This window comes from Anomalospiza imberbis, chromosome 3, assembly GCF_031753505.1.
Source record: "Anomalospiza imberbis isolate Cuckoo-Finch-1a 21T00152 chromosome 3, ASM3175350v1, whole genome shotgun sequence".
In the NCBI taxonomy this organism is placed as follows: Eukaryota; Metazoa; Chordata; class Aves; order Passeriformes; family Viduidae; genus Anomalospiza; species Anomalospiza imberbis.
Genome location: NC_089683.1, coordinates 90,930,922 through 90,945,339, shown reverse-complemented (window position 1 = coordinate 90,945,339; position 14,418 = coordinate 90,930,922). Strand labels below are relative to the sequence as shown.

At 39.1% G+C, this 14,418-nt stretch overlaps 1 protein-coding gene across 16 annotated transcripts in view; it reads right to left on the bottom strand.

Moving 5' to 3' along the window:
• The window catches only part of USH2A (usherin), a 392,736-nt gene that overhangs the window by 42,841 nt on the left and 335,477 nt on the right, over positions 1–14,418 (bottom strand). The gene's annotated exons all lie outside the window — the stretch shown is intronic.

The window sequence follows — 14,418 nt, the reverse complement described above, 5'->3', positions numbered from 1 at the left end:
AATCTCTCAAAAGGTTTTTTTCTTCACCAGGTTTTCCATTACTTTCCTCAATGCTTTTCACTTCCTACATGAAGATGCCTGCTCTCCAAGCAGAGACTGGCTGAAAGTAAGGGAAAGTATGCAGGTAGCCATTTGGGAAAGGTGCAGTCCAATTATGCCAGTATAAGCCAGGAAAAGGGGATTTGCTCTGCACCTTTTTGTACAGAGCAGGCACCAGCAGAAGGCCAGAAGCACACAGTGTTTATGAAGAGAGGGATGACTTCTCTCTGTGCCTGGAGGGAAGTCCAACCTATTTTCTGAATATTAGCAGGGGGTATTGATCAGACACACATTTAGGTGTACACTCAGGGACATATTCCTCAGCAAAGCACAGCTTCCCATCAAAATACTGAGAGGTTGAGCAGAGAACTGACACTTTCCTTCCAGATGTTTATGGGATGTTCCCCTAGTTTTTAGGCAGGGATCCCTGCCCCCGCTGGTTGTATGAGCTTGTGGAGAGCCTTAATGAGTAGCCTGAAAAGCCCCCATGGTAAAAAGGATGGTAAAAAGGAACATAATTCTTGTTTTACCATTGCAGCTGCCATGGACTGCCCTGTGGATGAAAATAAGAATGTCCAATAAAGAACAAGTTCTGTATTTCTGTGTCCCTTAGCTGCCACAGCTGTGTCTTGCCATATGAAGGCTTGGAATCAACTCCACATTGATGAAAGGCTTGAAAAGAAGACAAGAAAAAAGAGTGGTAATGGAGTTTGGTAGAGTAACTGGAAGAGAATCTGCTTTCATGTTTAAAGTCTTGAAACCAAGTAAGCCAAAATGAAAGTGGATGGATGAACATCCAGATCCTCCTAGGATCACATGGGTACAATTCCCTCTACTTTAAGCTTACAGGGCACACTGTTGGAAAGAAACTCAACTTGACACAGCATATGAAGCTGTGTCTGCAGACTGCCCATTCCCATTTTCTATGCTGTCAGGTGAACAGTGAATTCATATACATACACAGAAAAGCAGACAGCTATGTCTGCTGCAGTGGGAACAAGGAAAGCAGCTAGCTAAGCTTCACTTTGAAACGTTAATGCCTAAATAAACCAGAGACTTTCATTATGTCCTTTCATTAGTCCCTCCTACTGTGGGTTGGGCTTCTCAGTGCAAAGCTCCTTCCAAAAAAGAAGTCTGAGCTGTTTGTGGCTTTCACCAGCCAGATGGATTAGTTAGGGAAGAGATGAAATATGTAAATACTGAAATATTACTTGAAAACTGAAGCATAACAAGTTTAGTTTGGAGTCTGTATTTTCCTTGGATATTTAAGTTACTTGGAGAATTAAAATAGATCACGTAAGCTTAGTAAAGAACATACTGTGCTGATTTCTGAATCGAAAATGTCTTTACAGCCCATTATCGACCCCAGCATATTAAGTTGTAAATCCACTAGTTTCACTGTCTCATCTATTGATTAGCTGCATGTATGCATGTTATAAATGAGCAATCCAAAGAGAAATTACTACAATTTAGTCATTTTGGGACAGACTTGCAAATGTATTTAAGTGCCCAAATATGAGGATAGGCACTATCGGAAAGAGTCACAATGTTCTCCTACATTCTGACCCAAACCTTTTGAAGCTACTGTCCTCAGTTCCTCCCTACACTCTGCACAGAGGGAAGGAGGTGTCTCCAATGAGAAAGTCTGATGTGTAAGCTTAACCTCTGTTTTGAATGGCCTGTTGGAGAAGCCACACTCTTCCTCATGACAGATTAGACAGACTGTCAGACAGAAAACATGTGCCATCCAAAGTATATAGCATTCACAGCTGTGATTTTTTTCCTTAAATTCGCTTAAGACTCAAAGAGAAATAAAGGCAGTAGCAACATTTTTAATCAACACACAGCAACAGACCATACAGATCTGCTCTTTCTTGTTTATTGAAACACAAAACCATTCATAGCTTCAGAAGTTGAACTGCAGCGGCCTCAAAAGACTTCTGAAACAATGTAACCTTCCATTTGCCTTTTCAAGGATGCTGGATCAGGGTCTTCATAAGCAGAAGAACAAAACTACATGGTGAATGTAGAGGGCATCCAACCAGAACAGGGATTTGCTTTAGTTAATCTGAAGCAAATGTCTATTTAGTTAATACTGAAGCAAACGTCCTCCTGATCTCCTGATTTCCTCGCACAGGCCAGCATGCTGGACATTATCTTCAGTATAAGATCATGTTACTCAAGAACAAAGTGTTACTCAAGTGGTTTAAAATTTCCATTAATACCCTCAAACCAAATATCAATACAGGGGTTTGTTAACAAAGCAAGTCAAGGTGTTGTGATGCTTCTATCCAGGACCAAAAAGAGAAAAACTGCAGCATGATAAAGATCTATTGCAAATTTTTGTCTCAAAAATGTCTTATTTTAAAAGCCACATGTTCTCAACTCTGTTTTTTTTTCTCAAAGGCACTACTGTATTTGTTGTCAGGGCAACTAGAGCTCAAACTATTTTGTTACCTGGTGGGAAAAGGTGATGTTTTCTTTCCCATTTGCTCTCAGGGTCTCTCTTCAGTCTTTTTAGAGCTGGACTTCCCAGTAACATTAAGCTCAGCACTTAAATATGTCACTGTCTTAAGCTACAACTATAGTATAAATCTCATGATCTATTGGTACATCATGGGTCTAGTATTTCTAGCACAGACTAGTATTAGAGAAAATCTAAATTATCATCTGTCTTGAACTCCTGAAAGAAAACAGTAAAAAATAATTTTATTATACCATAATGACAAGAATAATACTTCATCGGGGAGAAGATGCCTTCTGACTTCACATTAATTCCTTTTTAAAGCCTGTTGAAATATAAGAGCTCTGAAAAGTTTCATTCATTTTGTTAGTGCAGTGTAAAGTTTTCTTTATAGTGAAAATACAGAAAATTTATCACTGCAAGGAGTCCACTTCCCTTATTCTCTTACAATATTAACGGTGCATTAGCAATTCTGATCTTATGGGACAATTGTAAACTTGGTGTCTTTTTTTGCAGCCAGTAGAGTAGCATCTCCACACTGAATGGAATATTTGTCTCACTCTAGGAATTCTGCTCTGGATTGGAAAAAAATAAATTGATGCTTTCAAACCTGAAGGAAGTGGACTTAGAAAAAATAATACTTGGAGCAAAATTCAGAACCAACACAAGTAATGATTTGTGCTATGCCCCAGTACATTAACTAGATCCTGGGACCTCTGTACATCTTCCCATTGTGAATATACTGTTCCTCAGTGTCCTTTTGGCACACAGACAACACACTCCAGGGGTCTCAATGGGATGGATCAACCCCAGCAGTCAGATCATCTCCACCTTAGGGTGGTGTGGGCACAGAACTGTTTAGAAGATGAACATGCTACCATGAAAGAGGAAGGTGGAACAGCCATAGATTAGTCCAAAGAAGGCAGCCACAGCTGCAAAGTCAAAGGGCTTGAGGATGTTGTACTACAGGTCCAGCTGCTGCTCTTGAATCAGCCAAAGGATGCCTCAAGTGAACATCTACGTGTTTGTCTCCCAAAGCTTTGCCTGGGTAGCCACACAGCCCCCATTAATACAAGACCTTTAAAGGGCATTACCTGACTGAAGCAGAGTCCTGCCTGTTGTAAGGACTGTAGAACCCTCAGAGTACCTGGAAACAGAAACAAGTTCCTAACAAAAATCTGAAAAATACAGAAGTTGTTTTCTACTAGACCCTCAGGATGGAACTTCCTGCTTCCTATATCATCATAGTCTCAAACTGTGCTCTTAGGAATGAAGGCTGGTGAAGGGAAAAGAAGGGAGGAAGGAACAGTTTCCAAAGTTTTGGTTGTAGGAGTAGAGCAGCTTAAAGGTGCCAGAGGTGTAACAGGCGATATTTGATATGCTAAAAGCTGTAATATGGCACCTACTAATATGGTGAGAAACATTTCTCTGAATCCATCAGCAACTTTGGCAGCAAGCCCTACACTTCTTGGGTAGAAACCTTCTTTCCATGATCACAGTTTTTCTTGGCACTCATAAAGCAGTTCAACAAGCATATCCTTTCCAAATCATCTGGCCTGTGAGATGCTGATAGAGGGACATCGGTACCAATCTCTCTCTTTCTGTAAAGACCAAAGAGATTTTCTTTAAAGAATGCTAAAGAAACAGACTTGAGAATACAATACAGGTTTTGCAGTTAAACAATAAAATCCATCTATCATGGGTCCTTGTGAGTGGAGTATTAATACACTTGGATGCTCCAGATCCCCCTTGTCATGCATTTGTGTAACTTTGGTCAGATAAAAAGTTCAAGGTGCTGTGAGAAATATTTGTGGTTTATGAGGGGATGAACTCATAAATTGGACTTTGTTTCCTTCTAATAGAGATTATATATGTAAACTACTCCCACACATTGCAGATAAATTTTCAGGCTACTATCCTCACAAGAGTCTACTATTTTTTGCCTTCTGTTTCTTTGGAAACCAACCAACCAACCAACCAACCACAAATTACTTATGCTTGGATGTTTTCATTCGTGATCGTATTGGTACTGAGAAGCAAGAAGGACAAATATAAAGACTGTTGTGAACTTTATTGAATCTGATTAACTGTCTGGTTTGGGCTCAATTTATATTTGTCAAGACTAAAAGTCCCCTGTCATCTTTTCCTTGCTCCACACACAAATGAGATCTTCACACAATTCAGAAACTGTGCTAGGTCTGAAGACTACCAGAGCTGCCTGTCAGCTCCTTCACCAGCCAGCCAGCCCAGACAGCTAACTCGCAATCTCCCTTACCTTGTCTGACATTGCTCAGTTGTGCTTTCAACGTTGTCAAAGCGCATTTCGACTGGCCTGAAGATCCAGTAGGAACTGGGTGCCCTTGCAAGGGTGTGGAAGTTCCTGCCTTCAAAGGGGCATGGGAAGGGGGAGCAGCAGCTCTGCTGGCACAGCAGACCCAGAGTGATGAAAGCAAAGGGAGGTAGGGGTGGCAGCAGTGGGGCTCGGGACCCCTTGGCTTCCAGCACCCTCTGGGGAACAGACAGGTCCAAATGCACATTCCCTGAACCACTGATGTGCACGCAGGCAGCCTCATCCCAAGCAGGGAACATGGCTGTGCTAAGCTGATTTACCAAAAGCGCTGGTATATATGAACCATAAATATCTGCACATGATTTAAAGCAGGAGGGGTCAAACTCAGTACTCCAAACAACATTTATTATAAACTTCAGTGATTTTTTTCCTCTTTGAATGGCCATCTCAGAGTTTTCCCTTTACAAACTTAGCAGCTGCATGACTGTTTTTGAAATGAAATCATACTGGCTAATTGTTCAATTTATATATTTACAATTTAATTCCCACCTTGTATGATGGATCATCAGAATCAGTCAGTAATGCACATGCTGACTGGATAACTACTTTCATTTTGTTTTTTGTTTTTCAGCTATTTTTAATAAATTAATTCTTAAGACTGCCAACTCTGTTAGTAAAATCTCACAGAGCTTTTGAGCTTTGAAACCATTTTAATACACTGCAATTTTCCCAACAATCTGAAAAACAACAGAAAGTCCCATTATAATCCAAAAGAATAAAAAGAACGCTGCACTTTGAAATGACAGTTACATTTTGAATTTCTTTTTCATACCCAGTTAACTTTATATACAGCTACAGCAAAATGTGATAGTAAATTTATACCCCTCCATTGTCACCTGTTCAAAATGCATTGGAATATTCAGGTTTTTTTTTTTTTTTCTGTTTCTAAAGTCTCCATCAGAGCCCGTGTGAGAACTGGAATAAATAAGCAGCCACATTTTCCCATACTGGAAAAGTTCCAGAAGGGAAAGGGCTTTTGACAAAGCTAAAGGAGTTTTCAAGACACTTTCTATTTCCATACTTGTTCTTTTGTATGCTAGGTTGCCTGCCATTATGTTTATGTAATTCTGACAGTGTTCTTAATGACACACTAACAGATTGTAAAACACGCTGCTGGCATTTACTTGTTTTTTATATTTTTAAAACAATGTCCTTCATGTAACAGTAGTTAAGCGCGGCAGAAGGACATCATTAGAGCCATGGTTAAACTGTAATTTACACCATTAGGAAGGCAGGAGCAATTTTTATTGCCTGGCAATTTTCTTGCTGAAATATTTGGACCATATGGCTCAATTTGTGTAATAACCTTAATTTCAGCACCCTTCAGGTCTGCCTCCATCTCCTACGGAATGGTAAAATGCGGTTTAGCAGAAAAGGCAACTGTCTATACTTAGAGAGTTGAGATTAATAACATGTCACGTCCTGTTTTTGGTGAAGGAATTCGAACAGCAGCCAGATGGTATCTCTACAAATAACTGTCAGGGGTCTTGATCTAATCAATACAATGTATTAATACATCTCCCTTCGCTGCTTCTCGAGGGGCTAGCGTGCAACATCTGGAAAGATTGGGGGGACCGCCAAGTAGAAAGCTGATCCTTTTCAGAATCAAACTGAGCCCAATTAATTTTTCATGTATACTTGATAACTGTTTCATAATGAGCTATGCGTCTTGACGGAGTTAGGGTTGGCGGCATGAGCGGCTTGTGCTTCCTATCCCCATTCAGTCCACTTACAGAAACCAACCCATTAATCAAACTATCTGGCATAAAACTGAAATCTCAGCTCAGCAAGAGATCAATAACCATCCTTAAAAAAAATCCCCACAACCAGAGCAACAACAAAGACCCCACCATAGGAAAGGGTTTAGTGGGCAAAAGTATCCAGGCATGACATTAGTAATTACTTTAAGAAAAACTAAAACTCAGAGCTATACTCACCTGACAGGAACCTAAACCATCGAATTTAATATTAGCTTCCTGACAAAAAGTAACATTTAAGTCCATTAAAAATACACTGCCATTCTGCTTTCTAGATACAGAGGCCATCTGGCCCTATTCACCATAATTGCTATTACAGTCTCAAAAATAATATTTATATAATGCTGTAAATTAACAGACGGACACACATTCCCACTCCCAAAGAGCTTTCTGTTGATAAACTCATCTTCTAGCACCATGCAGATATTAGGGTCTTGCTCCCTAAAGGAAGAGGGGGCAAGATTATAGGCAAGATTATACATGCATTCCAGGGCTTTTCGTAAAGTCTAAAAAGAGAAGAGAGAGAGAGGTCACTTGGCAGGCAGAAAATGGGAAACTACAACAAGCATAGGGGAGATGAGCTTGAATGAGGCTGTGAAGCTGAGTGATGGGAATGGATTCAAAAGGGAGCAGTAAAGAGAAAGGACAGGAGGTCAGCTGAGAATACTAAACTTATCTAGCATAGGACACCCCACGGCTGTTTGATGAGAATGACTTTGGTGATTGTAGACCTGGATTAGATTCAAATGTAGTCCCCAGTGGTATGAGGTTCTATGTTATATTACCAATTCCCACGAGTCCTATGGCTTGCTTTTGCTGCCTTTTTTTTCTTAAAAAAAAAAAAAAGGTAGGATTCTCTGTTTATCAAAAGTACCCTTTCCTTGCTAAAATTCCTTATGAAATCTAAGCATGTGACATAACACTTCTCTGCCAATTTGAATAAAAGACCTTATCTGTGGAGGGAAGTGGGGCTGGAAGGTAGGATGGGGGCAGAGGAGTAGCCTTTCTAATTATCAGCTGAAGAATTCCTGTATCTGTAACTGTTAGGCATGACCCTGGGGATTTTAGGAAGCTGCCCTATGACTTCACCAACAAAGAGTGTTATCTTGGAGTTGCCTGATACATCCACTTAAGGACGTTGGTTAAATGTGAATTAAAATCTAGTCAAATCCAATTAAGCGTTTTTAAACAGATATCTAATTTGAAAACCAGCTGTACATATTACCCAACAAATTTCTGCCTTCTCCTTCTTAATTTTTATTTTCTACTTATATATGAAAAAGCATCTGTAGCTTGCTAAAACGTTGTTTTTTAGAGCTGATTTAGTGCAGTCACATAACTGGGCACAAAGGGAATAATGTCCCCATATTACATCTTCCTAACAAATTATACTTAATAGGATGGAGCTTTGTGGAGCTTTCTGTTTTGTTTATTTGGTTTTTACAAATTACAAAACATTCTGTCAGTGCTGTTTTTCTACACTGTCTGATTAGCTTGATCTTATTCTTATAACTGAAATGCATACACAGAAAAAATCAGAGAAAAGCATAAATTAAAAGCATATATAAAAACATATATAGAGAAACAGCATAAGGAGCATTTATGCAATCTCATTTTAGTTATCAGCCTTTAAGCTTTGTCAGGTGGTCCCCTATTCTCTCATGGCTGCAGGTACACACACAGTAAAGATTACAACTTCCAGAGTGCTGCCCACCACCATCTTTCTGCCAAAGAACACCATCTTTTAAACCTGTCAAGCTGCATCATTCCATTGTGTGGGTTAAGAAAGCTGATTAATCACAGTAAAAATCAACCACCTTCTTTGACTGACACTTATCAGTAGTGGCACAGAGGTGGACCACAGGAAAGCAGTGTCATGTAAACAGCTGCAGCACAAGGATGGTCAGTGTCCATGCCTAAGATGTTCTGAACATTTCATGGTCTGTAGAGGACGTTCATTCTCTTAACTAGGTTAGGTGTCTGAAGTCAGACATTATAAATATCTCTCAAAAGACTTAGTTCTACATGTGTTTCACTCATCAAAAAAAGACTACACAATGGATGAGAAATGGACTTCGCACAAGGAAAAGCCCAAGGATAAAATACACCAGATTTTTCCAAATAGGCAACTAATTTATTTGTAGAAGAAATTACCTATTGATCCAGGCACTCTGGCCTAGTCAGTCTAGTATATGGTTAGGTGTGGTCAGACATAATGGTATCAGTGTTTTTACTTCTATCTAGTCCAAAAATTTATTGAAAGACAAAATTATGTCAGCTTCATGTAGCACACTGAATTAGGGAGAAAACATGGAAGAAAAAAAAAAAGTGAAATAAACTTCTTTGCTGTAACCTTCACTAATTCAAATCACCAGTTGCCTGACAACATATTAAGACCTCACAGACACCAGACAAACCTTTCCTTCCTAATTCACAAGGATTCTTTCCTTCCTGGCAGAGTTCCAGCAGAGTCTAAAGCTATGCTCCTACAGCTGCCGGAAACATCCAGGAGACAGTGAAGTGGCCTTGTTTACGGCAAGGATGGTATAAATAGAAGAGCTAAGGCCTCTCTCTTTCTCTCTCACCATTCCCCTCCAGTTCTATTACTACAGTACTTTAAAATCATCAAAGTTGTGCAACAATCCATTTCATCCTTTCTGCTCTAATTAGGCAATTCTATGTGTCTGTCTTGATAGGTGAGGCTTACTGAAGCACTTAATCAGTTTCTGGAGGAGTATCATAGTGCCAATCCAAATGCTTATTTAAACAGAGCTGTAGTGCCAAATCCAGCATATTCTGCAGCAGCATGGAAACAACAGAATCTGTGAGACACAGATTGCCTCACACACTTTTTTTAAGCAGCCTTCAATGTGAAGAAGCACTTGTCCTGTATTCATCCTGTGTAAGCTTAACAGTTCTAGAGATTAAAACATGGAAAGCATTTTACATTACTGGGCTTTCCTGGCAAATAAAACAATTAGAGCAATTGGAGTACAAGCCCCTCCTGAAACTGTGCTAACAAGACTTTGAATCTTAAAAACTGCATTTAAGTCAAACGATTCATTTGCAAACCCAGCACATACATAGTAGGTGAGGATCATTTCATTGAAATTAGAAAGCAAATGTCTCTATACATGAGAGGTCACCAGTTGTTGTACATTAAAATCTTTTCACTGTTAGGCATAATTAAAATACTCTAACAGTGGTTTTAGTAATTTAAACATTGCAGTATTGTTGTAATATTTTTCTAGGCTTCAAGAGTTCACAATTGTTTGGTCCAATCAAATCTGGGAACACTGGAGAAGTTATCACCCATCAAGGTAATTACTTTCAAGTTGAAATAATTACTCCATCAATGTTAATGGTCTTTCAACTTCAATAAAGCACTCACCTGCCGATAATCACAGCTAACCTCTTGCTCTCATGCAATTCCCTCTCTATTTAGCAGGTTATATTACAGCCGTTAGAGTGGTCACTTGTCCTGAACAGCTGCTGAATTTCACTTTGATCGTCTGTGAACCATAAAAAAATTAGTCATCTGTGTATGATTTCCCCTAACCCATAAGCCCTTGCAGAGCTAAGGAGATAATCCTTTGGCTGCATTAGGGCACTGCTGAGCAGCCATCTTGTTTCTGGTGGTAGCCACTTTCCACCGCCTAACAGCAGTACAGTAGCCTAATTAACTTTTGCCCTCCACTGCCATTTACAGCTTTCACTCATTGCTAAGTAGCACATCTTCTGAATTTATGGCAAGTACAGGGATTCCTTCACTTACACTCATCCTTTTTTCTTAGGGTGCACTCCATTTCCCAGGCATCTGCAATACGCCGGTGCCTCTCCTTGGCGTATTTCTTTCCTATTCTTGTGGTTACAATCTTCATTACTTCTATGATAATGTTGGCATGCACAGCACTGAATACTGCATTACTGAATAGTCTGTACAAGGAAGTTAATCACTATGTGGTATCTCACCTGTAATGCTGCCAAATGTTCTCAGGTCTATATGAGGAAACAGAAGTGAAGGACTACACATGAATGCATTATGTATTTTTAAATGTAATTAACAGAAAGAAACTAACTCTGGATGCATGATTCCAGATATCTGTAAAATCCTGCATAGGAGGCATGAATATATGGCAGTATTGGCCATTCAGAAATATTTCTGATATATTATTTTTGATATGGAGGTTTTCAACAAGTAAACTATACCTAATATTATGACTCAGTTTATTTGATATGAAAATTCTGTCTGCTTATAACAACACAATCATGTTAGCCAAAGCGCCATCCTCCTACCAAAGTCTTTATTACTGCTATTCTGCAATATGTCTACAGATTTCCCTGCCACAGCACCTGCCAAGAGAAGCTTGGCCAGTGCAGTTATATACCATCTCCCCAAATAATGCAAGGGAAGCCAATATGTGTTCTCAACTGTTAGCACAGCTGCATCCAAATCAGAGGCTTTGCTGGGGCAGTGATAGCAGCTAAGAGACATATTAATTTTTTTCACCCCAAGCTGGCATGGTTATACAAAAAAAAAAGCCTTTAAGGATAAGTTTGGCCTGAGAGCCCCATATTGCAGAACACATTGTGAGAAGACCTGTGCATAGGTGCAGGATTTTCCAGGAATAAGGCCTATAATGATTACACCTCTCTCTTGTGTCCTCTAACAAGCACATTGCACTTTGATCTACACTTGGCTGAGGAGACCTTAATTCTAAATAATAATAATAACCGGGGGGCACTGCACATAGCAGGCAGTTTTTCTTTTTAACCCTCTGGATGCTTTTATTTCTCCTAGTGTTTTCATAAAGCTGCATATTTTTATGGTTTTTTACTCATCTTCCTGGCTTTGAATTCTCCTGCTCCCAATAAACAATCAAACACTTGATATAATTATTGTCGTGGGAAAAACAGCATTACGCACCCACAAAATGTCTATCAAGAAATGTCCAAACTTACCCACAGTTCTACCTCACAGCAACATTTGGAATACAGCAGTTAAAGAGCTGCGATGCTTTGATGACATTTGGCAGGCACTCATTGGCTTTATAATGAAATCAGCTCTGGGTTCTGTGTTCACAGGCTTAAGTCCTAAGTTCACAAGAGTGAGAAGCTTGCTTTGACAATCTAGTCACTTTATGCAGATTTCTGTAAATGAAAACCTACTGCCAATCCATTCCCCTGTAAACACATCTGTCTCATGTTAATGCCTTCAAGACACTAAATATGATTCCTGCTTTAGAGGGTTAAAATGAACTGCAAAGACATTGTGGGAGACACTTGTGCTGCTTTAACCAGTCTTGACTTGACTTTGCTCTGCAAAAAAACCAGAATGTCAGTTTAACTCGCTGTCACCTAACATCTATCACTACACTCCTGGCCAAACAAGCTAAGGAAATGGGTGATGCTGCTCTTTAACTGTGAAGAATCAAAATAGCTCACGTATATGTCAATTGCTTCTAATGGTGCAGGACACCCTCCTTTCATTTCAGGGGTAACAGCTTTTGTCCTGAGAATTTTTTTATCTCCACAGGCAGTGTAAAATTTCAAGGGGTCAGTGATAACCTTAAGGTACTAGACAGCCATACCTTTGACATATTAACTCAAATACATCTTAATGAGGAGTAAATAGCTGGATTTGGGGAAAGTATAGTGGATAGGTCTGTTAAATTGTTTGAAAATGCAGAAGATGCTTCTCATTTGACTCTGAAATGGATGCAAATGAAGCTGTCAAGTAAGAACAGTCTGCAGGGACATTAGCAAAAGCTTAACTGTATTTCTCCTGTACGTTTTGGTCAAGCTTTAAGTCCCGGGGCAAGCAACCAAGGTGCAACGGACAAGCGCAAGGGTGGGATCTGCCACTGTGATTCTAGTACGGCTTTTTTTTTTCTGGAATAATCTAATGGGATAAGAATGGAGTCTAACAGATTAAATAAAGGACCAAACACATTGCTTTCTTAATACTTTAAGTCTTACTTGTAACATGGAAGCTCGTGAGAGAGAATGACTAATGGCATATCCCATGAGGGACCTCCAATAGAGATGCTTTAGGAGATTAAATGTCTTAGCCTAGTACCCATGAAGGCTATATTTTAAAGGGGCAGAAGTTTAATCATTGGAATTCTAGTTCCTTCAATAAAATTACGTTTTAATTAAAGTATTTCATTCACAAAGCTAAAGTTAAGGGTATATCAGCAATTTCATTATAAAATTATATTTTTAAGCATCTATAACTTTGAAAGTTGGTGTCCAGGTTTTTCCCTGCTGGGATAATTGACCTAACCTCCTGCAGATATCTTTGACAACAGGACTCCATGCACTTTATGCCAATACCTTTCTTTCAAAGCTTTAGCTGTTCTGCTATATTCAGAAGAGGTAGGATTCAGATCTCAGGTCTTTGGTATAAATCAGCAACAATTCTACTCAGTTAATGCAGCTTGAAGTGAGTGCAACTGATGGAGGAGATGTGCAAAAAGATTTATCCCCAAAGGGTAGTATAATATTTTAAGTAAAAATGGGTAGCAAATACTATAACTGACCCATGTTCAAGACAAAGGACAGTAGAAAAAACATACAAGCCAGCTTTGCTGCAATGCTAGTAGAACAGCTATACATATGCTGCCAGAATGTCATTTTGATTCAGGATAGTGTTTGGGGAAAATAAAGGATTTTGGAGCCAGGAAAATACTAATTCAGTAAATAATAGCTTGTTAATCTAAAAGGCTTTTAACTGATGCTGTTAAAGAAACACACTGTTGCAACATTATTTAAAATACCATTTTGGTAGGTTTTATTGCCCACAGTACAACCATCTTGGACATTTTCTGTTGTTGTTGGCATGCTCAGAAGACATTGCAATGCATGACCAGCCAGGTCAATTGTGATGCTCACCAACACATTGCACGCTGCTGAAGCAGAGTAGTAGGAGAAGCCCTGGCTTTTCACTGGTTTTAAAACCAGTGAAATCACTGTGTGCATTATCACAATTATGACGATGGTAATTTTTTTTACAAGAAGTTAAGGGAGCTAAGTACCAAAATGCCACTGAACTTTATAATCCCAATCTACTTTTTAAAGCCTGGCATGCTATGCAATGTGAATGCAACTGCTTCAGAAGGCAAAAGTATATTATGCCTATAACTCAGTTCAGAAACTGTACTCCTTTTCAAAAAAAAAAAAAAATTACAAACTTAATCCATTTAGGAAGCTAGACAAAACTGGTCTGAAACCCTATGATCAAGGGTATGTAAGATTACCAAGCTGGAAACTTCTTCTATTTTGTCATGTGGAAATTTGTCTGAGGAAGTTACTCAAAGGTTACTACCGGGTATTCCAGAGAAAGCTTTTTGGGATCTTACTTGAATTGCCAACTTCATAGTTTAAAATTGGGATAATAAAGAATTTAGGGGATTTCTGCTGTTATTCATTGTTACCATGGACTACAAACATTCTAAGTTTATGAACTTGAGGTGGCATTGCTGAGGAAACCAAACTTTGTTACAACCTCCTTAAACTTTTAAAATTTCTTTTCAGAAGACAACCAAGTACACAAGCTGTCTGAATATACAACAGTTCAGTCCAACTATTTATAAGCTGTCTTGCTATAGAAAGACTAGAATGCAATATATTGGGGGGAGGAACAGTGGTAAATGCACAAAACACAATCATTTCTTTCACTGGTTTACCCAATGTTGCTAGTCAGTTCACAAAACAATGCCTTTTCCCAAATATATCCTTTCACATACTGAATAGAACGTGAAAAGAAAGGGAAGGGAAAGACAGATCAGCAGGGCAAACTAACATTC